The following is a 25238-nucleotide window of genomic DNA, read 5'->3' as shown; positions in this document are numbered from 1 at the left end:
GAAAGCTTGTTTTGGAAACATATAATGATGAAAGAACTACTAAAGCATTTTAAAGCTACGACCATGAACACGGATATTTGACTTTTCGGTTTTTGGAAACTAAACCACTGAGGGGGTGAAATAGATGAGATTTTTTATGAAAGCATTTTTAAATCTAAATCTACGAAAATCTTAGTTTGGCTTCTCAGCTAGAAATAAAGAAATACGTGTTTCACTGATTTTGGGAATCAACTTTGTGGGTATGAAACGGGAGTGAAAGTCTTTATGGAAATATTTTATTGTGCAAGCAATTTTGAAGCTAAATCAATGAAAATTTCCATTTGGCTTCTCTATTTGAAATAATTCACATGTATGTCACTGTTTTTTGAAATTCAACTGCTAAAAAGGTGAAATAGGGCGTGAAATCCTTTATGAAAATATTTCATTGCGAAAGCATTTTTAAAGGTAAATCTTTCAAAATGTGTTTAACTGTTTTTTTGAAATTCAACAGCTAAAGGGGTGAAATTGGGTCAGACTGATTCACTGACTCATCATCGGCCATCCCCAAAGCGCTAAGGACAGAAACTTGAAGTTTGGAGAGGGTGTGAATCTTATACTGTAGGCATCGTTTATGAAAGGATTGTCCGAAATTACACCCGTAAGGGGATCTTTTTGAAAATATGTCACCATTAGCGGAATTTTAAGTTAGAACTACAAAAACTGCTGTTTGGTGTCTCAGCCAGAAAAGAAAAAATATATGTTTCAGTATTTTTGGAAAATCAGCTACCATGGGGGTAAAATACAAGGTTAAATTTTTTTTGAAGGTAAATAATCACTAAAGAACTACATTTATGACAACTGGGATTTGGCTTCTCGGTTAGAAATAAAAGAAACTTGTTTCAGTGTTTATGCAAATTCAACATCCAAGGGAGTACAATAGCGGATGAAGATAAGAAAATATTTCGTTACATTAAAAAACTTTTAAAGCTAAACTTATAAAAAATTGGTATTTCACTTCTCGGTTTGATATAAAGAAATATTTGTTACGGGATCAAAGATGCTATGGAAATATCCGCACAGCAATGCGAAAGGCATGATTGACAAAAATATTGGACACCAGCTACCGGAATCGCTTTTTGGTCAGAAGTACATTAGTACGTTCGGAAAAGACCATGCTTATATCTCCTTGGTTAGCGTGAAAAACTTAGAAGGTGTTGCAATTTGTGAAAAACATACAAATTCGGTTAAATAAAAACAAAATAATCTCTGCAGGCCGTACAGACTACGCGAGCGAAGCAGCGGGCGCTAATACACACAATGAAAATAAAACAGTACAAACTAACAATTAAATCACGTCGTGAGTCAAGGTAGGAAGACCTCTACTGTTGCTATGTGTGCTCGACTGATAAGCAGTGAGTGATAAATGTGCTGAAAATAATGTCAGATAAGATCGTATTTTTTTTTTATTTTCTAGATATGGCTGCAAATCGAATCAATGAAATGGAGACACAAACAGCAAAGACGGAACTGGAGATCACTTTCGAGGAAACTGAATTTGTTACAAGTACCACCTACCAACTACAGGTTACCAGGCAGAGTACTAGCGGGGGGGAGGGGGGGAAACAACGACGCACCTCGAACGAATTACCCAAATGAGACGGAAATCAGTACGTGTGATAAGCAATTATAGACAAACAAACGGTTACAATTTTTGAAAAAAAAGCAAGATTTTTTCAATAGAAAGAACTTTACAAACTAGGCAAGTCAATAACGCTTTGGTCCTCCTCTGTCCCTTTTGCAAGTAGTTATTCGGCTTAGCATTTATTCACAGAGTTATTGGATGTCCTCCCGTGAATATCATGCCAAATTCTGTCCAATGTCGCGTTAGGTTGGAAGGGACTGTTCATAGTGCTCCAGTTGTTCCCAACTGGGGAGGGGGGGGGAGATGTGGGGACATTGTTAGCTAAGGTACGGTCTAGGAAACACGAGGACAAGCAGTAGAAACTTTCGCCTTGTGGGAGCCGGCATTATCTTGCTCAAATGTAAGCTTAGGATAGCTTACCGCCGGCCGCAGTGGCCGAGCGGTTCTAGGCGCTACAACCTGGAACCGCGCGACCGCTACGGTCGCAGGTTCGAATCCTGCCTCGGGCATGGATGTGTGTGATGTCCTTAGGTTAGTTAGGTTTAAGTAGTTCTAAGTTCTAGGGGACTGATGACCTCAGAAGTTAAGTCCCATAGTGCTCTGAGCCATTTTTGATAGCTTACCACGAAGGGTAATAAAAGGGGGAGTAGAATATAGTCGACGTACCACTGTGTTATAAGGGTGCCGCGGATGACAGCCAATGGGGTCCTGCTATGAAAATAAATGACACGCCAGACCATCACTCCTAGTTGTCGAGCTGTATGGTGGGCTACAGGTTGGTGTTTCACCAATTTCTGGGGCGTCTCCAGACGTGTTTTCGGCCTGGGATGTCATTTACTGGAGTAGGATAGTCTTCAGTGATGAGTCCGCTTTGAATTGAGCCCCGATGACGAGCGAAGACTTGTCTGGAGACGCCGCGGACAATAGTGGGACACCAACTTCATTGTCGACCATCATGGGTTTACATTTCAGCAAGATAATGCCCGCCCGCACACGGTGAGAGTTTCCACTGCTTGTATTCGTGCTTGCCAAACTCTGCCTTTGTCAGCAAGGTCACCAGATCTCTCCTCAATTGAGAAGGTTTGATTATTGGCAGGGCCCTGCAACGTGTGCGGGATTTCGGCGATCTACCGCGCCAGTTGGGCAGAATTTTGCACGGTTGTCTTCAGGAGGACATCCTAAAAGTCTTTCAACCAATGCCAAGCTGAATAATATCTTGCATAAGGGTCACACTTGGACCATCGCGTTATTGACGCTTAACTCGTGAATATTTCTCAGTCAGTATCTAAGGAAGTGGATAGAGTCAAACAGAGACCAGAGAATTGAGATTGGTACATAGTAATACGACTAGAGACGCTACGTGCCACAGCTTAGGAAACGATTGGAGGAACACTGGATTAAGATCTTGCACACTTTGCTCAAGGAAAGGGAAAATGCAGCTGAATAGTGTAATCCGGAGAAGGTGTACACGAAAAGAAGAAGAAGAAGAAGAAGTCATAGAAGTAGCTGCTGTGTTTCTTTATAGCTGAATACAACGACTGCATCAAACAGTTAGACAGCAGAGGAAATATTATTTGGAATGCTTATGACAAACTATACAGCATCTTTCAAACGAACTTCCCAGCGTGTTGAAAGCGGAAATGGCAAATCCGTTAGATTACAAGTTTTGCATTACAGCAGTGAGACAGTTAAGGAGAAAAGCATTCAAAGTATTCGGTTTGCTCAGTGAAGAGTAGGGAGGTGCATGTTGACAAAAATCGTAATTAGCAAGTTTATCTAAGACACGGAAATTCTGAGAAAACACATCAGTGTTGTCTACATTACGTACCTTTATTTGGCTTTCTGAAGACATTTATTTCATTTGATAGTATTTCCCCATATTTTTCAGAACTGTAAAATGCGTTTGCTGCGCTGAGGCATGGTTTAAGAAAATCCTCATTCTTGTCACAAATATTACAAAATATTTTTGGTGGGTATGTTTTTAAATAGACTTGCTTTGGGCAGTTAATGAAATACTTTTATAAAATCAAAGAAAAGACATTGTTGTTCACTCTTGCATCGTAATACATTGCATCGTAATACATAATACATACATAGATTTCTATTCACTCCCACACAATCTCTAAGTGTAACTACGAGTGGAGATCTTTTATAACAGAGACTTCTACGAAGGACTTAATTCATACTAGTAAATTGTTATCACAGTTTAATTAATTTTCAGCAAGTGGAATGTTTAATTAGCTGCAGATATCACATTGATTTAGTTCTAAACGATTTTGTCAGTGACCGAGCGTCCTTAAACAATATGGCCAAGGTTAAATAACTGTTATAAATAAAACTATTGGTAATTAGTAAAATAAAATAATAATAAATAATCTACTGTTCAAGTTATGTTTCACCACACTTTGGAGTTTTAGTCTCTATGATTTCTAGCAGTTGCACTCAGGCACAGGGGTGGGAACGAAAATGTGGTGATATGAAACATAACTTGGGAATACCTAGCAATTTCAGCCAGATTTGTTAGGAACATGACATGATTTGTATAAAAGTACTGTGGGAGTAAGATTTCCCACTACCATTAGGCTGACGATGTGGATGAAAAGGGGTGACGTAAAAATGTTCGAAAACTGCCTGTTGGGATATATTTCTAATATTGACTTGGATTGGAATACTTTTAAAAGTATGAAGCGTAATTTGTCTCTTATTTCTGTGGTACAGTGTGTCAACCATACCATGAGAACTAGTACTGCAGCGAGTCAATAATTTTGTCAATGTACAAGGTGTATCAAAAAGACTAATCCGATTTGACACGTATTTATTTCTGGAACTAATAAACATACACAGTGAATTTTGTTTTTTGATGAACGGGAAACTCAAAAAGCTTTTTCCATACCTTTTCATAAGTTGGTAAATGAAGTAGTTAGAATCAGTCTCCAACTGTGAGGAAAGAAAATTTTCAAGCATATCGAGATATGTGCTTCCTGTAACAATGTTATCAGCAAAAAAATGGAGCATGTACCTTTTACCATGAAACTACGCAAACACATTAAATTTTGGAGAGTCCATCTCATGTTGTACGACTTCATGTGGTTGTTCCGTACCCATATTCTTACGTTATGGCGGTTCTACTTTCTATTAAATGGAATGTTGCCTTGTCGCTAAACACTAAACGTGGAAGAAAACTGTTATCCTCCATCTTGCCAAGAATGTAATTATAGGACTCAACACGTTGTTGTTTGTCACCTTCACGATGAGCTTGTGGTAGCTGTATTTTGTATGGTTTGACGTATAAGCGTCGACGCGACACACGCCAGACGGATATCGGGGATATATTGAGCTGTCGAGCTGCACGGCGAACGGATTAAGGCGGACCCCTTGTGAAACTATGGCGGACGCTTTCGACGTCTGTGTCATTCTTTCGGGGACGGCTCGACGATTTGCCTTTACACAAACAACCTGTTTCTCGGAATTGTTCATGCCATCGTCTGATGCTCTGTGCTGTAGGAGGTTCCACACCGTACCTGGTACGGAAGTCACGCTGAACAGTTATTACTTGCCCGTACTTTGAAAAACTTAGAACACATAATGCTTTCTGATGTCCCAACACCATTTTTAATACAACTGAAAAGGGCGCACACTGCTGCCACCTAGTGGGAAACATGTAAAACTTGAGAATTTGCTCTTTTCAGCAGTACGTTGTTCCTGCACATATCTGAAATAACATAATAGTTAAGATTTTTTAATTGGATTTTTCTGTTTGATACACCCTGTATATTCGGAGCTAAGATCAAGGCACGGGGCTGAATACCACAGATAAATTTAACATACTCTCTGGAGTATATTTGCGAGAAACAGCACAGAATCAGGCATAAATGTGTGCTAGATATGTCACAGGCACATATGTTTATCTCGTGCTAAGCCCCTGGACCGATTTCAACCAATCTTGATTGGTAAGAAATATTGTGGGCTTGGGATCGACAGAGAAAGGGGACGGACGGAGAAGGTGGACAGAGAGGAAGAATGAGAAAATGAGGGGTGGAAGAGGTGGACAGAGAGAGGGGGAGGAGGAGATGGACAAAGAGATGGGGTAGGAGGGGATGGACAGGGAGAGGAGGAATAGAGCGGAATAAGTAAATACCCAGAGAACGCTTGGTTTCTCGACTAATTACTATGTATGAAGAACGTAGCCCACACACTGGCTTCACATTCATGCTGACATCTGATATTCACTGTAGTCCACCAGGCGAGCATTGTCATGAAGTCATACAGATTCGATTCAGACTCTCTCTTGGCGCTACTTATCTCAGCGACTGCTCCATGGAATCATTACTGTAGTACAACAGTCACATTGCAGTTTTCCTTAACAGTGTTTTTATACAAAAACTTTTGAGTTAATGAACATAAAATGACGCACATACAAAACTTTACTTTCATACTACGCGTTGTAAGCTGTTGCTGGTCAGTCATTAGCGTAGCGTTTGTTCTTTAGCATGCGATAGGTGGGAGTTGGTGCGCAAATCCAGAGAGTTTAGGGATCCACGGATATAGAGATATGGAGAAGTTTGACTCACTTGTCGTAGCAAGGGGTGGAACGTGATGTTAAACAGTTTACTTAAGCCACTAAAAGGTAATTTCTTTGTTTTGTGTGTTTATGTGACAATTATTAGTGTAAGCAGTACACTTCACTGCAAAATTTAAGACAATTTATGCGTATTATATCTAATTTTCGCGTACCTCTGATGTGCAATGCTTATTGAACGATGTGTTTGAATTGAACTGTATCGTAAGAATTAACTGTGAAAATACCACAATGAGGGCTATAAGATTACTATGAAAGTGTCGTTGACATATTTAGAAACGAATTAATTGATTATTACGTTGGGAATAATGTGATAATGCACACGACAATGCGATCGATAGAACTGTGTGGTGTGGCTGTTGAAGTTATGCAGCCCGACGATGGAAGATTTTTCAAAACATACCTGTGTTACTTCGACTGGTATAGCAACACCCGTTCCCTCCGTATCGAGCTCTTGTGTGGTGTTCAGAGATTTTAGCTTCTCTACGAACGACAGTGACGTGGGGGAAGGAGGAGCCAGTGCTGCAAGTAAAGGCTGGTGGTTTAACCCACGGTCACGAAACAAAATTTGCTGTCACCTACCTGAGCAGTATCGAAAAAGTGTACTACAGAAGATACTATAAAATAATAGAAACGGCAGTGACCCTTCCTTTTATTCTTCCAACTGGGCCATTCTCAATGAGTGCTAGACAAACTGATAGCAATGAATCTAGCCCTAGCAACAAACTTGAAACTGCAACAGCATGAGTAGTCGCCGTACAGCATCAAAATTAACAGCAACAGTAGCCACATGAAAAGAAGGAGAAGCGCCCAACAAACGGTACCTTCTGCTAACATTGTCATTACAGCAGCAACAAGAATGGAGCCTGCAGTAGAAACAACAACCAATACCGTCGAATTTAACGGCTTTAGAGCATCTGTTTGTTGTTCTGTCCACAAAGTTTCCATATTTCGAAGAGTAGAAAGAAGATTGGGCCCTTGCTTCAGTGACAGTACTTTGTGGCATTCCAGATTAAAGAACAAAATTTTCATAGATAACTTTTCTCCTATTGGTCGAAACGAGATATTTTTCACATAACCTTTCTTCTCTAATGGACTGTGGCCCTGAACGTCACAACATGGAATGTTTAAAGTGTCTGGATGTGTTCTTGTATTATTTCCCATCAGACAGTTTTTATGTGAATCTACAAAGCATCGACAGTGGTAGATGAGGTATTGCGGCCGCTGGAGGACTGTGATGAAAAGCTGGTTCGTCTAACAAATCCATGCACTTTCCGTAGGCTACTTGTTAAGTGACTGTGCTGCTCAGGTAAGCAGAAATACCGGAAGAACGATTGAACGTTTGTTATCTTACATAGGTGGGCATTGTGCTGAGCAAAATAATGTTCGAAGTTTCCTAAGTAGGGAGGTAATAACCGGGCTCTAAACCTATCCGATGTGTTTCTATGACATTCAAATTATACTCAACACTTAGGTTGCAAGTGGCACGTTGTATAAATTCTAGATGGAAACTATGATACCTGGTGATTACTACTATACTACTCAACAATCGAGATTGCCAGAGTGTGATAGCTGCAGTAGTGTCTAATTAAGATGTAAGTGTTCACAATTTCAGAGAAGCTGTAGAGGGTACGTTACGAACACTGTATTTTGGCAGTCGTCATCTCGACAAAGACACTGATCTATCTGCTGTCTCTAGGCAGCGAAAGCCAATAAAATGTCGTCGATACTACCGAGCCAGCTTTATTGTCAGTGCTTTTTCCACAGACAACGGTCATACGAAACCCAGATCGATTGCCAATGCATGCGTTTGGTGTCCATCCACTCGCTTTGGATAGGTGTGACTGCTGTATTTTTTATATGAATCGGAAAATAACAACATGAAATATGCGTGTGTATTACGAACTTCCTAAAGGTCTAAAATATGTCATAAGCTATTTCAGCACTGAGGAGGAGCCATCAACTCCCTCACGGGAAGACCCAGTCAGTAATGAATACCCTCTAGGTAGCTGCATTGCACGCGTTCTGCGCATGTGCGGACCGCGAACCACTTGTCCCACGGGCGTGACGCCAGGACAGCTAGGAGCGTACGCCTGATTGTCCGCGTTGCCCGCAGCAGCCCGCGGACGTCCTGCTTCCGGCGAGAGGGCATTCGAGCTGAACAGTCTGTTCCGCATGCAGCGATCCTATGAAACCCAGCTCGCTCTGATCGTCCGCGAGATCCAGAAGGCAGTAAGCAATGATTAATGCCGTACTTCTTGAGCTCTAAAAGGCGTTCGATGAAGTCTCACACTGACATCTCATGTATAATATGTGTACATAATATTAGACCAGATTTGTGATTGGATTGCATAGTTGCCCTCGTAACTAGAACACAGCACATCGGCCTTGATGGAGGGAAATCTTCTTCAGAATTAAAAGTAACTTCAGTAAATTTCGAGAGATATTAGGCTCCAAATATCTTTGCACAGGTTACAAAATTTTCTTAAATTATGGGCCCGTTGTTTGAGTGCACAAATATAGCGCCTGATGACATTCAAGTTGTGTTGCATTGGGTTGGGAGTATGGTGGTGGTAAGTTCTTATGGGGCCAAAATCCTGAGGTCATAGGTCCGTAGGCTTACACACTACCTAACCTAACTTAAACTAACTTACGCTGACGACAACATACACACCCATGCCCGAGGGAGGACTCGAACATCCAACAGGGCGAGCCGCGAGAACCGTGGCAAGGCGCTCAAGACCGTGCGGCTACCCCGCGCGGTTTGGGAGTATGGTAGCCAAGACGTCAAGGTGAGTTCACAATCATGCCCTTCAATCTACTGTACCACGATTTTGCCCTTTTTACACGGACAGTTTTCCTGCTGGAACTACCACTCACATCAGGGAAGGCATCGAGCACGAATGGCGAGGTGCTGCACAATATCGTTGACGTAGTCCCCAGTTATGGTGCCTTCGGTAACTGCCACAGGTTCCATGATAGGCTAGGCGAGTGTCCCCACAGCATAATACTGCTGCCATAGTATAATACCGCCCTTACCGGCCCTGGTCCGCGGTGCAGTGCGCGTTCCGAGCAGCTGTTCGCCTTCAAGGCGGCTTATCTGGACACGATCACCACGTAACGCACCCGACGGGGTCACGTGTTTCCGATAGTCCACGGTCCAGTCTCAATGACCCCGTTCCTACTGCAAACGTAAGTGACGATGTCGTTAGGTCAACAAGAATACGTTGTCACATCCCAAACGTGATTGTTGTCGGTGACTGAGCGACAGGGGCTCACTAGGAACGAATTAGCCGGTTGACGTATATGAAAGGCAGTCTAATCCTCCCTGAAAAATAAGATAATCACTGGATGGTAGCTTGAGTGATTTCAACAAGAAGTGCGTTACAGTTCCTAGTTTATTTCTTGAAATGACTTGTCTTCTGCTGTTCTTATTGGCTGGGTTTCATACCCACGAAGAGATGAAGTCGTTATACAAAGACGGTAATCTGATGGCACAGTTCAATCTATACTGAATATCACTGTTAACTGGTCCTGTAACTACTCCACAACGATCAGAGTTCCTCAGTACTATGTACTTCCTTTCAGAGCTTCTGGCAGCTCTAACTCTCTGACTCACTCTATTTCTCTCATACTCTCTCGAGGAGCGCCGTGCTCCCTAATTTTGTTCAGCCTTTTCCCTTCATCTTCTTCTCTCGCTGAGATGATGTGAAGCTGAAAACGTGTTCCCTTCTCATTGGCTCTGATTTTCACTCGTCCGTAGTAACTTTCCGTAGGCTGGTTAAAGGGGAAGAGGAGTCTGTCCATTTGATGCATTTGTAGCCTGTCATTGGCTTGGTATGATGTATAGTTTCCCTTCTCCCAACATCTCTTTCTGTCCTCTATCAGCCATGTCCTCGGAGTTACTTCAGAAAACCTTCCGTTCCCTGGGTGTTGTGTGCTGTCCTTAGGTTAGTTAGGTTTAGGTAGTTCTAAGTTCTAGGGGACTGATGACCATAGATGTTAAGTCCCATAGTGCTCCGAGCCATTTGAACCATTTGAACCTTCCGTTCCCTTATTTTGATCTAGATGTGTACTGAGTATACTTGGCAAGGATACAATATAATGCTGCTGTGTTCGCATTCTATCCGGTGTTCGCTTCCATCCTGGCGCCTGTTGTGTACTCGCCTTGAGAGACGCTTGGCGCCCTGCCGATTCCCGCTGCTGCAACTGGCTTACTTTTACTCTACAACACTTGGCCCTCTTTCTCTGTGGATACAACAACTTAGACGTCTTTTGTCGCGGAGCTCCGTGTTCAACAAAGTCTGCTGTACAAAGCGCGTAAATGTCCCGACGCCACGTTCAATGATGAGACGTGCATGTCGAGCAGCTTATCGCCTATTCGTGTTTTCACTATCCTTCAACCACTTTCTATAGATGCTCACGACATCAGCACACAAACAGCCGACAAGCAACGCCTTACCCGAGGTGCTCATTCCAGACGTCGGGCCGTAACTTTTGTCAAAGTCCCTCCCATATGTCATTGGATTCTTCTGATTGCGGCCGTAACTACACAAGAGTGATTCCTCACAGCTCTTTACTGTCCTCTTCCTGTCAATCTAGCAGTGGTCACTGGCCATAAAGCTGAGGCTCAGATGTAGCGCCAGATTTCTTATACGCTGTTAACACGAAATATGTGAACATTTAATATAAAACAATAATTTCAACTGGTATCTATTTCTGAATTACACCACAGCCTACAATATTATCTTAATATACAGTTAAACAAGCCAGAATCACGGGAAGTACATTAAGAATGCACACTTTAATTTACTTAATTTTTTATTTTAATATGTATACTGCGCTAATAAAAAAAATTATTTTCCATTAAATTTGTTTAAGAAAAGGTCCATCTTCATCGATTTCTTTTCTCTTATGCCTTTGTTTGCAACAGCGCAGGGTCAGCATAGTTAGTAACGACTGTGGCATGGTTAATATAAGGGTTGGGCGGATGCCCTTCGGGTCGCCAACCTGTTATTCTCCTGGACGGAATATGTGTGTCTGCGAGTAGTGTTATTCATGTGAAAGTGAGCGAAAGTTTTCTAAATATTTTCGAATCGTGTAACTGATGCGGGACCTGGATACTAGCCAATGTGGCTTACTTTTTCTTTACAAGATTTGGCCCTTTTTCTCTGTGGATACAACAACGTAGAAGTATTTTGCAGCGGAGCCACATGTTAAACTATGTGTGCTATACAAAGCGTGTAAATCCCCGACCACCACGTTCTATGATGAGGCGTGGATGTCGAGCAGCTTACCGCGGAACGCGGGTACCAGCCCCATATTTACTTAGTGGGCTGTGCTGAACCGCCTAAAAACCACATTCACACTGGCGTCCACACCAGCGTTCATCGTTAATCCGCCCGGCGGATTTTATCTGGGGCTGGTACATCTCCTCGTCCAGAAAGCGTCGCTTTAACACGGACAGGTATGCGGGTAGATTACTCAGGTACCCTACCTTACGTTTACTTTTGAAGTGCAATGAACAACTAGATAGTTTCCCAAATTCTTATAAGGAAAAAAGTGTTTTTGTAGGAGGAAAATAATCTCTCTACATCTCCGGACTTTGATGCTGCAAATTTTATAATCTCTGCAAAATATCACCTTTACTGTCACCCAGTTTCCATTTGACATTTTCCCAATTTCTAACCATTTCTACGAAGGTAGCCCGATACATTCTATTTCTTTAATGTTGCTGGCGAAGAAGCCGAAATTTCTATAGATATATGCCAGAGCATTTTCAGTTTTTGGTTCAGAGAAAACATTTTGTACATCCCTTACTGAAATAAATCAATTAGACATTTCACGGCTTGAAAATGTCCGTTACAAGCCCAACAGCTTAAGTTTTGTACCTAACCTCATTACGGAAAATCAGATGGCAATAGTTCTTTACTGGGCGACACATGATCCGCGATTTTGATAAACATTTTCTCGGAGTAGTAAATTCTTTTATCTACTTCTGGGTAACTGCAGCGCATTTCTTTGACGATACTTCGCAACGCATCGACGAGACAGGTGAAGTGGTTACGCGTAGGGCTGTTGTCGCCTTCACCATGCAGAATCCGAATATGTTACAATAGCTTTTTCTCCTTCAGTTCCCTTAGGCCACAGCATTTTAAGCTTAACATTCACAAAACGGGCTACTGGTGAATGATATACAAGTTCCAGCACTTTGCCGGAAATCAGTACTGGCTTTGAGAGTTGTTCTCGGTTGAGTTTGCCACCAATGACATTGCTGCCGACCAGTCCACGTACGTCAATGTTCCGTCGATGGCCCTCTCTGTGTGTGGGCTCCTTATACAGCGCCACTTGAATGCGATGGCTTAAATGTCATGCCTTGGAATTTTTTATGTGAAAACTGACACCTCACAACAAGGGTTGGGATAATTTTAAGGAAAGGCACATGGAAGATGGACCCGCACTTTTCGTCATACGTCATATCATGGAATACACTTTAACAACAGTTATTATGATCACAAATTAAACACCTTCTCAAAAGATGAATAACAACACTCACAATAATTTAAAGAACTTGAACAGGATCAATTCATTAATAAAAACTTTAACAATTTATACCATTAAGAACAGGGCTTAAAACCAGGGATATACATAAGACCCCATATGCTAGTAAGAAGTCACACCAACCAAATATGACTGCAAGCTGGTCCAACAAATTGAGTTTTACTAGAAAAATGAATTAAAATGTCTGCCACTAAAAGTGCTAACAATTCCCAAGCGTGTGTAAAACTTTAAACAAATAGGCAACGCCCATCCAAAATTTAGAAAATGTAACAAGTCATCTCGGGAATTAACAACCGCTTCAGCAGTATTTTGGTCCTTTATTACTGTACCACTACAGGTTTCGTGGCATTAGAGACACATCTTCACGTGACATATGATTAAAACATCAGAGTGGGATAGAGGAATATAACAAGTCACGCCACTGATTGTGGCTGTTGGAAAGCCCTTAACAATTTATAAACCTTAATAAAATCCCGTAAGTAATAAAATACACAATCTCCCAAAATACGAGAAAAGCTGGACAGGTATACAATTTAAACACGGCTCCCAGCTGGTACACACCATCAAAAACAATAATCAGTCTTAAATAGATATACAATTCCTCAAAATACAAGAGGGGTGAGAAATTACAGCAATCAGTTATCACAGCAAACTGGCAGCAACCACGCAAGATTGACAATGAATGGAGTTAGCTAGTGAATGTGGATTAAAAATCAATAGTTCTTACTCATAAGTAAAAGCCTTTAAAACTTAACACGCTCGAGAACTAGCAAAATAGAGCCTGCAAGATTTAAACAAGTTGTTAAAGAGCAAACATAGTCACAAGGAACTTCTGACTTGCAGAACACACCTAAGGCTTGCTCTATTCTCAATATATGAACAGATCAACGGTTCCAGAATTAACTGGGGGCCACTCCGCTGTAGCACGTACGAAAACGTTCAAATTTACTTAATCCAACACGATGCAGCTGATATAGTAGCCTGGCTGCAGGCAAACCTAGACGTCATGCGACGACGGAAGTGTCGCCACAGCAGGAAGAAAACGCGCCTCTGCCCCGTGCCGAGTAAAGAGGAATGCGACATCCGCTGCCAGAACTACCCTGCCAACATGCATCAGACAGGAAAAAGTAATCTGTCTAAATAAGACTACAAACGACAATACCTTAGATGTAGGAAATATTAACTTATTGCGGAAGTAGCTACATGTACATGTCACGAACTTGGCGCTGCTTAATATTACATGAAAATTGACAACGTGGATTACAACCACCTGCAAATCCAAAAACCAGGACACTCTCTTTTTAACAGTGCATTGCCTTGAACATCAACTATATTGCAGTCCCGATTACATCAAATCAGTTTACAACAGAGAGTATTCATATCTTGCAATGATCTGGAACAAACAGATTAAAATCAATTACACTGACCGGCGACCGTCCACAGAATCACTCGGACGTGTAATGATTAAGACGAGTTTAATTCAACATTAACACATTTGTACCAATGAAAGATCAACACTTAATTCCTCTCAGGTACGAAGGAGACATGACTTCTAGGATTCGAAGCAGGGGTGTTATTTTCTCCAATCCGTACAGGTGATCTACAGGGGCCGTATTGTTTACATCTCCAGATTTGGCCCACTGTTAGCTGACCATGTAGCACACGGCGTCAGCTGCCCTTCCCGCAAATCGCCGCTCTAAGTTCCTAATCCAGCCGGAAAACTCTGGCTGCAACAAACTTAACAACTCGCGGCTTCACGAGCTTCACGCGTGTGCAATAGGAGTGCCGCACAAACCAACTAGCCAGCCACGTGGCCTCCCGCTAATTGCCGGTACCACGGCCGGCCAAACCCAACAACACACTGCTCGACCAAAGGCCCTAGCTCCGGCATATGACCAGGAAAGCTTTTTGACTGATACAAACGTAATTAACATTCTATCTCTTTACTTTCACGTCTACGTATTTATTTCATAACATAGTCACCGTGACGACGAACATATTTCTCCCAACGAGACATCAGTTTCTGGATACTTCCACTGCAGGTTTGAATCTGTTAATGCAGCCACAATCTCACCTCTGTTTGAGCCATTTTATCGCTAGTCCTCTTAGGTGTTGGTTAAATTGGGAAACAAATAAACTCGGGATGGGGCCAAGTCGGAACTGTATGGAGGATCACCGATGAAAGTCAACCCAAGGCATCACATTGTTGCAGATCTCGCAGCGTGGGGTCTAGGACTGTCATACTAAGGGAGAGGGTGCTGCATGTGTGGACGAACTCTTCGCATTCGAAATTCAATTACGGAACGCTTTTTCTCACGCCCCTACGTAGTTACGTTATACGTTTTACACGCTGTAATTCTGACCCTCCACCGGCAGGGGGCTTCAAATTTGTAGCACGAAGAATAGAGATTTAAAATGTTAATAACGTTTGTCTCATAAGAAGAAGCGTTAAGAGCTTTTATATGTAAAGTTTGGAGGGATTACTTGTATCCTCTCCTCTCCAATCCATAGTGCAATTTTCTAAGACTTAATTACCATGGCAGTGCAGAACAGCTGTGACGGAAAGCAAATGTCTCAGAGCTTACTCTCGTCTACTCAGTAACTGATAACTAATGTGTTTCCACTGGCTGGGCTACTAGGATGGAGATCCTACTTCATTCAGCCTTCTCTCATCCTCTTAACTCATAATAATTTTTCTCGTTACTATCTGTTTCTGTATCTTGCCTTTTCTCTGCTTCTATTCCCCTGTATGCCTTCATTGTTCCGATCACTAACTTCCGTAGTTCTCCGTCTGTCTGTCTGTCTGTCTGTCTCTCTCTCTCCTTCCTTGATATCTTAACTTTAGGTCTTAACACCTACGGCGAAGTATGCGTAGACTGCGCATGAGAGGCTTGTTCGCCTGTTGTGCCATTTTTCCTTTGTTATCCTTTTACCACTTTTATGACACCGGCGCTGGTAATACTGGTAAGACCTCTGGCGCGCCCTGAGAGGGTCGAATAAGTCCAGCATGGGCGATTGTTGTTCCAGTGGGCAGCAGAAGTTTGACGTCCACAGCGAAATCACTTCGACAACTTGGTATGGATCTTGGCAACGAGCATAAAACTATTGATTCGTTCCTTCGGGATGAAAGCGCTCGTCCAAACCACCCTGTGCCCTACACATAATTTAGTTTATTTACTATTCTACTGTCCCATTCGCTCTTGTCGTAGCATAGCCTTTGTAGTCGATATTTGCACTTGGCTCCATACTGTCCGTAAAGTCTTCTCCAAATTAGGTACTCATTCCCGGCTCGCCCCTACTTTGAGTTTCACTACCTCGAATAGCGGTGCCGTTTTCCGTCCTTACATTATCCCATAGAGTGATAGATAGATCCTTACTCTGATAAATCTTCGAATTGTAAACTGCAACCTAAGATAACACCGTGTCATGGCAGTCTGCATACGGAGCCGCTTCAAATGCAACGACCACATAAAATGAATCATAGGACAGATAGATGTTAGACTGACAAGGGGAGGCCGCCAATTGTGAAATTCAGATTAGATTCATACTGCGCATAATAAAAGCTCATGGACAGAGGTGTAATATGGCAAAGCACCAAGATGCACTTCTCAGCCGTTGTCGAGAAAATTGACAGTTAAAAGAAACAGCTGCGGTGAAATACTCTCTACGGTTAATTATTTTTCCACAGCGTCGTGGCGCAGCGGTAAGCGCTCGGGTTCGTAATCCGAAGGTCGCCGGATCGAATCTCGCGCCATGCAATTTTGTAATTCAATATATATATATATATATATATATATATATATATATATATATATATATATAATCAGCTTTTTGTAATTCAAATATATTATATATATTATATATATATTTGTTTACAAAAAGCTGAAAATAAAAAAAATTGCATGGCGCGAGATTCGATCCGGCGACCTTCGGATTACGAACCCGATGAATTGCTTATGCATGTTGGTGAAGGCGGATCGCTCTCCAATTGTACCGCCTCCATTTTTCCGTTTTTTTAACAGGGTGTACCAAAGCTCTCCCGTCCGCACTGATTTTCGACGATGTTATAAGTTGCGCTAGGGACCGCATCTACCTTCTTTCAAAGTTTGCAGGCAACTACGCTGTTATGCGGCGGCTCGTTTCGGCCCATTCAACATCTGTCCTTCAAGTGTAACGAGCGAGTAACGGAGTTTATATTTCATTCCTGCCACAGCGAATTTGTGTTCGTGGGGTCTCTATTCTAATTCGAACGTTTGACTTACGCTATACGTATTCGTTTCGGAATATCGTTTCTACGTCTTCCGTTAACTATACGTGGTTAACATTATAAAGACAATTAATAACATTTGTGAAATACAACTTTGTTGCCGGCCGAAGTTGCCGCGCGGTTCTGGCGCTGCAGTCTGGAACCGCGAGACCGCTACGGTCGCAGGTTCGAATCCTGCCTCGGGCATGGATGTGTGTGATGTCCTTAGGTTAGTTAGGTTTAACTAGTTCTAAGTTATAGGGGCCTAATGACCTCAGCAGTTGAGTCCCATAGTGCTCAGAGCCATTTGAACCATTTTTTTTACAACTTTGTTTGCGGTAAACATAATGTTCGAAGTCGCCAGTTTTTCCACGACAAACTACTTTCAACAATTTATTATATGCATAATTGTTGCAACTGATTGCCGGGAATATATATATTTGAATTACAAAAAACAAATACTAAAAAAAAAGTTGCATGGTGCGAGATTCGATCCGGCGACCTTCGGATTACAAACCCGAGCGCTTACCGCTTTTTTTTTTTTAATCTCATTTTGTTCTGTATTGTTCGTTGAATTTGTTCGTGGCGGACGTCCGATGACACTCGTTCAGATTGTTCGTTGATCCGTTGACAGAGGGTAGCTAAACCCTCTGTCCGAACACGCTGAGCTACCGTGCCGGCGACCACTGGGCCACGACGCTGAGGAAAATTGTTAATCGTAGAGAGTATTTCACCGCAACGGTTTCTTTTAACTGTCGATTTTCTCGACAACGGCTGAGAAGTGCATATTGGTGCTTTGCCACATTACACCTCTGGCCATGAGCTTCTATTATGCGCAGTATGAATCGAATCTGAATTTCACAATTGGCGGCCTCCCCTTGTGAGATAAACTGGGAGAATCCCCAAGAAGTGTGAGCCATTCACAAAGGAGATGGCTTGCAAAACCCTTGTTCAACCGATACCTGAATTTTACTAGTCATTACGCGACCTGTACGAATTAGTAGATTGAATGGAGAAGTTCCGGATACGGGCAGCGCGTTTCATCACAGATTTGTTTAGTAAGCGCCAGAACGTCATGGAGATGGTCTTCTAGATTCAGTAACAGACGTTACAAAAGAGACGTTTTGCGTCATTGGGTGTTTATTGTTAATACCATATGAGCGTACTTTGCTAGATGAACAGCCAACATATTGCATCCTTCCACGTAAATCTCGTGGAAAGCCCATGAAAGTAAGACTGGAGATGCCGAAGCTCACACAGTGACTTACCATCGTTCCTCTCACGCACCATTTCCGACTGGAATAGAAAAGAGGGAAGTGATAGTAGTACACAAAGAACCCTCTGCCTCATCAGAATTTGGCTTGTGGGGTGTGAATAAGTATCTAGATATCTTGTTCGATGGCTATTTAGCACTGTGGCTTTGCGTTAGAGGTTACATTTCCTACAACTGCTCTTCAGTGTCTGCGTTCGGCATTATGTTAAGTTGGTGGAGAAGGTCGTTGCGGTTTTATATAAGTTTTAATTAAAACAGCAGATACACGTAACAGAGACTTTAGTGACCACTAATATATTCTCATTCGCTATTTGCAACTGTTTGCCAACGCTGGGATGAAATTTCGATACCGCGACTGTACAGATCATGTGGTCTCGAGGCGAAGAACTCTTAGCAAATTTTAATCGGGAAAGGAAGTTCCTTGAAAGTTGTTCGATAGAGAGCGGAAAACTTGAAAATCTTAGAGTACAAGATCAGTTGAACAAGGTGGATGCGGAATGACTTCTCAACCCAACTCCTGTATAGTGTTTTCTGTCCGTATAGCAGAATGCAGGCAGTCGTAATCGTGGAGCAGAATTACTCCACGCAGTATTGGTGGTCGTTATCCTTAGACTGCGATTTCAAGACGTCTCAGTTGTTGGCAGTAAATTTCAGCAGTGGTGGTTACACCTCGTGGAAGCAATTAGAAGTAAACCGGACAGTAGCTGCTCCACCAGATACATTTTTATTTTCCTTTGAGTCATCGGTCTTCTGACAGGTTTGATGCGGACCCCAACCCTTCATGAATTCCTCTCTCAGATCAAAACCCTCAGCTTACGTCCTCAATTTTTTGCTGGATGTATTCCAATCTTTGCCTTGCCCTACAGTTTTTACCCTCTACAGCTCCCTCAATTACCACGAAAGTCATTCCCTGATGTCTTAACACATGACCTATCGTCGTGTCTCTCCTCCTTGTCAGTATTTTCGACAAAACCCTTTCCTCTCCGATTCTGCGCAGAATTTCCTCATTCCTTCGTTATCAGTCCACCTAATTTTCAACATTCTTCTGTAGCACCACGTCTCAAATGCTTCGATTCTCTTCTCTTCCGATTTTCGCAAAGTTTATGTTCCACTATCAAACAATGCTATGCTCCAAACGTACATTGGCAAAAATTTCTTCCTCACGTTAAGAACTAAGTAGGTTTAATACTAACAGACTTCTCTTGGACAGGAATGACGTTTTCGTAAGTGCTAGTCTGGTTTTGAAAGCCTCCTTGCTCCGTCCATCATGTATTATTTTGCTGCGTAGGAAGCAGAATTTCTTAACTTCATCTACATCGTGACTATCAGTCCTAATGTTAAATTTCTCGCTCTTCTCATTACTGCTAATTCTCACTACTTTCCTCTTTCTTCGAAGTACTCTCAATCCGTGTTCTGTAATCATTAGAGCGTTCATTCCATTTATCGTTGATATCCTTTCACTTTGAATTTTAATTCCACTCCTGAACCTTTCTTTTATTTGCGTCATTTCTTCTTCGATTATAAACTAAACAGTAGGGATGAGAGACTACATTCCCGTCTAACCACCTTTTTAATCCGATAGCTTTTTTCTTACATAACATTATGTTTTGTGGATGGCCGCAGGTCTTTGTTAGGGGATCTGCTGCTTTGCTTAGGCTCAGGCATTTATTTCTTTTCCTTATGTTAGCATAAAGAAACCATTTCTAGTCGCCTGTAACGGTACAGGATAGGAATAGTCGGTTTGTTCACTAGCCAATTGATGACAAGCAAGCAGAAATGCATATGGCCACCCGTTGATTTCTGTGGTTTTGGCTTAGAACACGCGGTATCTATACATCCGATTTTTGAATCTTTTCCATAGCATGCAAATGTCACACGATGTTGAAATGATTATATTTCATCACATCTGACAGCTCTGGAGTACATTGACGTGGATCATTGTGGATTAACGCGTTTGAAAGATATTCATCAAACCCCGAAAGTCTTCCTGGACGTGGAGCGTCACTAATATGGAAACGAGTTTCTTGAAAACAAGGAAAACAGTTTGTTGCCGTGCTCTGTCCCGTGGCATTATCCTTTTACACGGTGTAAATGTTTCCGGCTGCCTCCGCTGCTGTCACCTCTCTATTGAAGTCAAACACAAGAATATGTTGGAAATGTTCCGATTTCTCCACTTGACACTCCATTTTGTAGCGTACACAGCTCCACTCACTGCATCCATCCAGAGTACAAAACGACAATATTTAAACTCGCGTAGTAATAGTGAACTACAAACAAAAAATGACAGTGGATATATGAACCCATAGCAGCTGGAATACCAACATGCTAAACATAAACACCACGAGCTTATTTACTAACCTAATACAAACTTCGGCAATTAGTGACGTTAAGAATGAATTGGCTGGATTTCTAATTGGATTTGCCACCACGGTATCTTCTCGTGTCAGGAACGGCGTCAGAAAGAAGCCTGCAGACGGGGGAAAAGCAACGTTTGGCCTCCCGCGTGCTAGAGACACAGGTTGGGACAGGTGAGGGCGCGAGGAGCGCTGGGGGCATGCCGGACACGTACGGCACTCGCCGGCGCCCTTAATCTCAATTAGGGGCGGCCGGCGCGCCCTGGCGGCCAGATAGCGGCGCGTTACGGCGGCGCCTGATCTCGCCGCCGTGCGTCACGGCCGCGGCCGCCGCTCACCCGCACAGCACTGGTGGCTCCGAGGACGACTCGTGAGGCACCAGGGTTCTTCCTTCATCTGCATCTACACCCATACTCTGCAACCACTGTTTGGTGCATGACAGAGGGTGCTTCCTATTATGCCAGTCTTTAGGGCTGCTTCTCGTGTCATTCACATATGAAGCGCGGAAAGAATCTCTGTTTAAAGGCCTATGTGCCCTCTGTAGTTAATCTAATCGTGGCTTCTCCATTCCTACTGGAATGATAAAGAGTTAGAATAAACCTTGTAGATAGGACACCAAAGCTAAAAAAATTATACGTAATGAGAAGGACAAACAACTTAAAATCAGAGATAGCAAAATAGTCTATATTAAAATTGAGTGGAAGTCCAGATCTGCCATTGCTGTTTGTTATGTTTTCACTATGTGACGAAAGGTTTCATACCCTTGAGGTAGATCTTCAGGTCATATAAAAATAATACTTCATGTGCCACGAATTCCAAGATAATTGTACAAGTGCGCATAGAAACATGTGACTCCTCGGCAAAACCTTGGATGAATCGGCATGAGACGTGGCGGCTGGCGCCAGGGTGTTCTATTTGCATCTCTGATATCGATATTCGGCTGTCTTGCTATCTTTGACTGCTCCCCCCGGCGGTTTTCCGGGTGAACGTGTGACGGGAGAGTCTCCGATCGGCGTTCAACGAGCCAACTTGTGTTGAAAACAAGCCCGCGTCCCTAACCGTGGTACATGGGCCTCGCCGCCCTCTCCATTTGTTAAGTCTGCTCGTTTCCTGGCGTCGGTGCGGTTATGGATTCTTGTCAGGACCGCTCATTGTGAGACCGGTCGGACTATGTATAAATATATACCGCCTGCTAATGAGCCTGTACACGAGCCGTGGGGAGTGAACGCTCGTATTGCCTGCCGGCCGTAGCGTTATTGCTTCCAAATCTGCTGTGGGCCTTAACGCTGTTTTCTAAAGTTAAGTGAGGCCACTTCGTTAATATTAGCGTTACTGTAGTTACTTTACTGGTTGAGTTACTACTAGCCATTATTATTTAACACTTATGTTAATCATCTGTGTATCTTTATGAATGTGCAACTTGTTATTTTTCCTGCCTGCCAGTTTTGCGACCTTGGTTGGGCCCCTTTGCATTTTTAGTATAAGCACGTTTCACTGTGGACCTTTACGTGGGCAGTTCAGTTTTATTAAGCTTTAAGATCTTTGTTTCCTTAATGAAGTTGTGGTGTTATGTGGCTGTGTAACTTTGGGTTGGAAGTGTATAGTGTTACTAGTGTTCTGAGATATGATTAAAAGAATGATTGTTTATGATTGATTATTTACCGTGCCTACTATCTATAATTTTGGCTGCGGATCCAAAATATGATTCTTATTCGTGTTTACGTAATTCAATTAAAATGAAAATTTGTATATTGCATCAGTAAGAGGGCAAATGTCCGAATTGAAATTTATAATACTCGGTTTTGAGTCAAATTAAAATTGTAAAACAATCACAAGCTTGTCCATCACTAGTGATCCCGGGTTTCCTATTTCCTTTAAATAGCTGTGGTGAGATTGTAATTTTTGGTTTTCTAAAGAATTGAGTAGTACCATGGCTTACGACAGTTGGGCATCCGATCAGAGATTTGTGTGATCAATAATCCATCTGCAGAACACAATCAAAAGACGAGTGCGGACAGCATATGACAACCGACGTATGACAGGATAAAACCATCGCCAGAATCAGCGGCAGAAACAAAGAATTAATAGACACGCGATCCTTGGGAGTCAGACGCATGTGAGTATTTTAGTATGTTGATGACTCCCGAGGATCGTGTGTCTCTTAATTCTTCGTTTCTCCTGCAGATTTTGACGATAGTTTTATCCTATCACATGTGTGTTGTCATGTGCTGCCCGGGCTAGTCTTTTGACTGTGTTTTTGAGATGTATTAGTGGTCACACAAGTTTCTGATCGGATGCCCAACTGCCGATTTATCCAAGGTTTTACCGAGGAGTGATACGTATTTACGCGAACTTATATTTTGGAATTGGTGGCACATGGATTATTAGTTTTATATGACCTGAAGATATACCTCTAAGGTATGAAACCGGTCGTCATACAACGAAAACATAATAAATAGCTATTGCAGATTTGGACGTTCATTCAGTTTCAATACAGACTCTTTTATGATCTCTGATTTTAAATTGTTCTATTGTCCTTCACAGTATGATAGAGAATTGTAGATTCCCAGATTGATCTCTTACAGCAGATTCTTCACATTCTGTCAGGCGGCTTGACACAGTGTTCCACTGCAGAGCGTTAACGAAGGTACGAGCGCACTAAATAGTTTCCCAGTTATGTGAGTGGGCCGAAGAGTTCTTAAGTCATAGAACTCAGTACGTTGTCTTCGACGGTGGGTGTTCATCAGTAACAAGGACATCGTCAGGAGTGCGCCAAGGAAGTGTGATAGGACCGCTCTTATTCTCTGTATACTCGAATAATCTGGTGGATACCGTGAGCATCAATTCGTGGCTGTCTGCTGATGACGCTGTGGTGTATGGACAGGTGTCGTAGTTGAGTGACTTCATGGTAACACAGGATGACTTAGAAACAATTTCTAGTTGGTGCTATGAATGGCTGTCTGCTCTAAATGCAGAGAAATTGAAGTAAATGTAGATGAATAGGAAAAATAATCCCGTAATATTCGACACAATGTTAGCAGTGTGCTTCTTGAAACGAGCACTTCAGGATGTAGTAGGTAAGGCAAATGGTCGACTTAGGTTTATTGGGAGAGTTTAGGAAAGTGTGATTCATATGTAAAAGAGACCGCTATAGAGCACAAGTGCGACCCAGTCTTGAGTACTGCTCGAGCGTTTTGAGTCCCCACCAAGCCGGATTAATAGAAGACAGAAGAAATTCAGAAGTGAGCTGCCAGATTTGTTACCGTTAGGTTCAATCAACACGCGAGTGTTACAAAGATGGGTCTTGAACTGGAATGTGAATTCCTGGAGCGAAGACGATTTTCTTTTCGGGGGTCAATTTTTAGAAAATTTAAAGAACCGGCATTTGAAGTGGACTGCAGGACTGTTCTATTGCTATAAACGTATATTTCTCGTAATAACCACGAAGATAACACAAGAGAAATTAGGTCTAGTTCGGAGACATATAGACAGCCGTTATTTTCTCGACTTGATTGTGGAACAAGAAAGTAAATGATTACGAGTAGAAGTCTGCAAGGCATCGTTCCACCTTGCACAACACACCGGCTTGCGGAGTGTGTATGTAGATGCAAATAGTTCACATCTGCTTCAACAGCCCACCAGTTCAGTCCCTTCAGCATCTCCGCGACGCTCTCCTACGGGTCAGACGAACATGTGACGATTCGGGCTGTGCTTTCTGTGAAATTTTCGCGCTTTCGCACGTCCCGCGCTCAAGTGACGTCTGATTGTATTATCTCCAAGATGGGTATGGCCATTGCAATTTATTCTTGCTATAGGAATTACAGTCAGTTTACCACGGCATATTTCGTTTGTTACACAATCGGTCAAGTACTTTTCGAGGTGTTTGGTTTTGGTTTTGTGACGGCTCCCAAACCCAAGGTCCTCGGCGGTACTTTTGTGGCAGCCACTACAAATTGTATAAAGCGTAGCTAGTGACCAGGATGTAGCTATGTCTGTTGGCCGAAAAATAATTAATGACAAGAATTGCGCCAGCTAGAATGAAGAGATAACTTATCTTTATTTCTGACGAAACGTGCACCAGATCCAAGAGTAATCCGTGTACTGAGCCTAGTCGAATACAATAGCAAATATCACACTGCAATGGCTCCTCTATAAAGTCCACGAAAGGCTAGCAATAGACAATCGACAATAGACTGTCCGTCTCGGGGCCAGCGCTCCTCCTCATATGCAAAAGGCAGAGGGCGCTGCGGATCCGAGCTCAGCCACGGCGCGACCTCTTCCGTCGGCGGTAACGACCTGAGACGCCGATGGCCGCGACAGGAACTGTGGCCAGCGATGTCACGGTCAGGGCGCGCGTGCGCGAGTTGGTTGGTTGGTTGGTTGTGTCCGTGGATACAACATTCCTCCCCCCTTGAAAGGCCACCAAGACGTCAGGTGCTGCAAGGGCCTGACGACGAAGGCGGGTGAGGCTACTGTGATGCGATGGGGAGCCAACGTAGCGAGGCCGGGGGTCGTCGACTCCCGCGTCCTGGCATTCGCCCTGCGCTGGAGCCGGAACCAGCCGAAACAGCCCCAAGGACGCAACTCACAGCAGCCACGACGGA

Source organism: Schistocerca nitens, chromosome 6, assembly GCF_023898315.1.
Source record: "Schistocerca nitens isolate TAMUIC-IGC-003100 chromosome 6, iqSchNite1.1, whole genome shotgun sequence".
NCBI lineage: Eukaryota > Metazoa > Arthropoda > Insecta > Orthoptera > Acrididae > Schistocerca > Schistocerca nitens.
Note: the sequence above shows the minus strand (reverse complement) of the source record.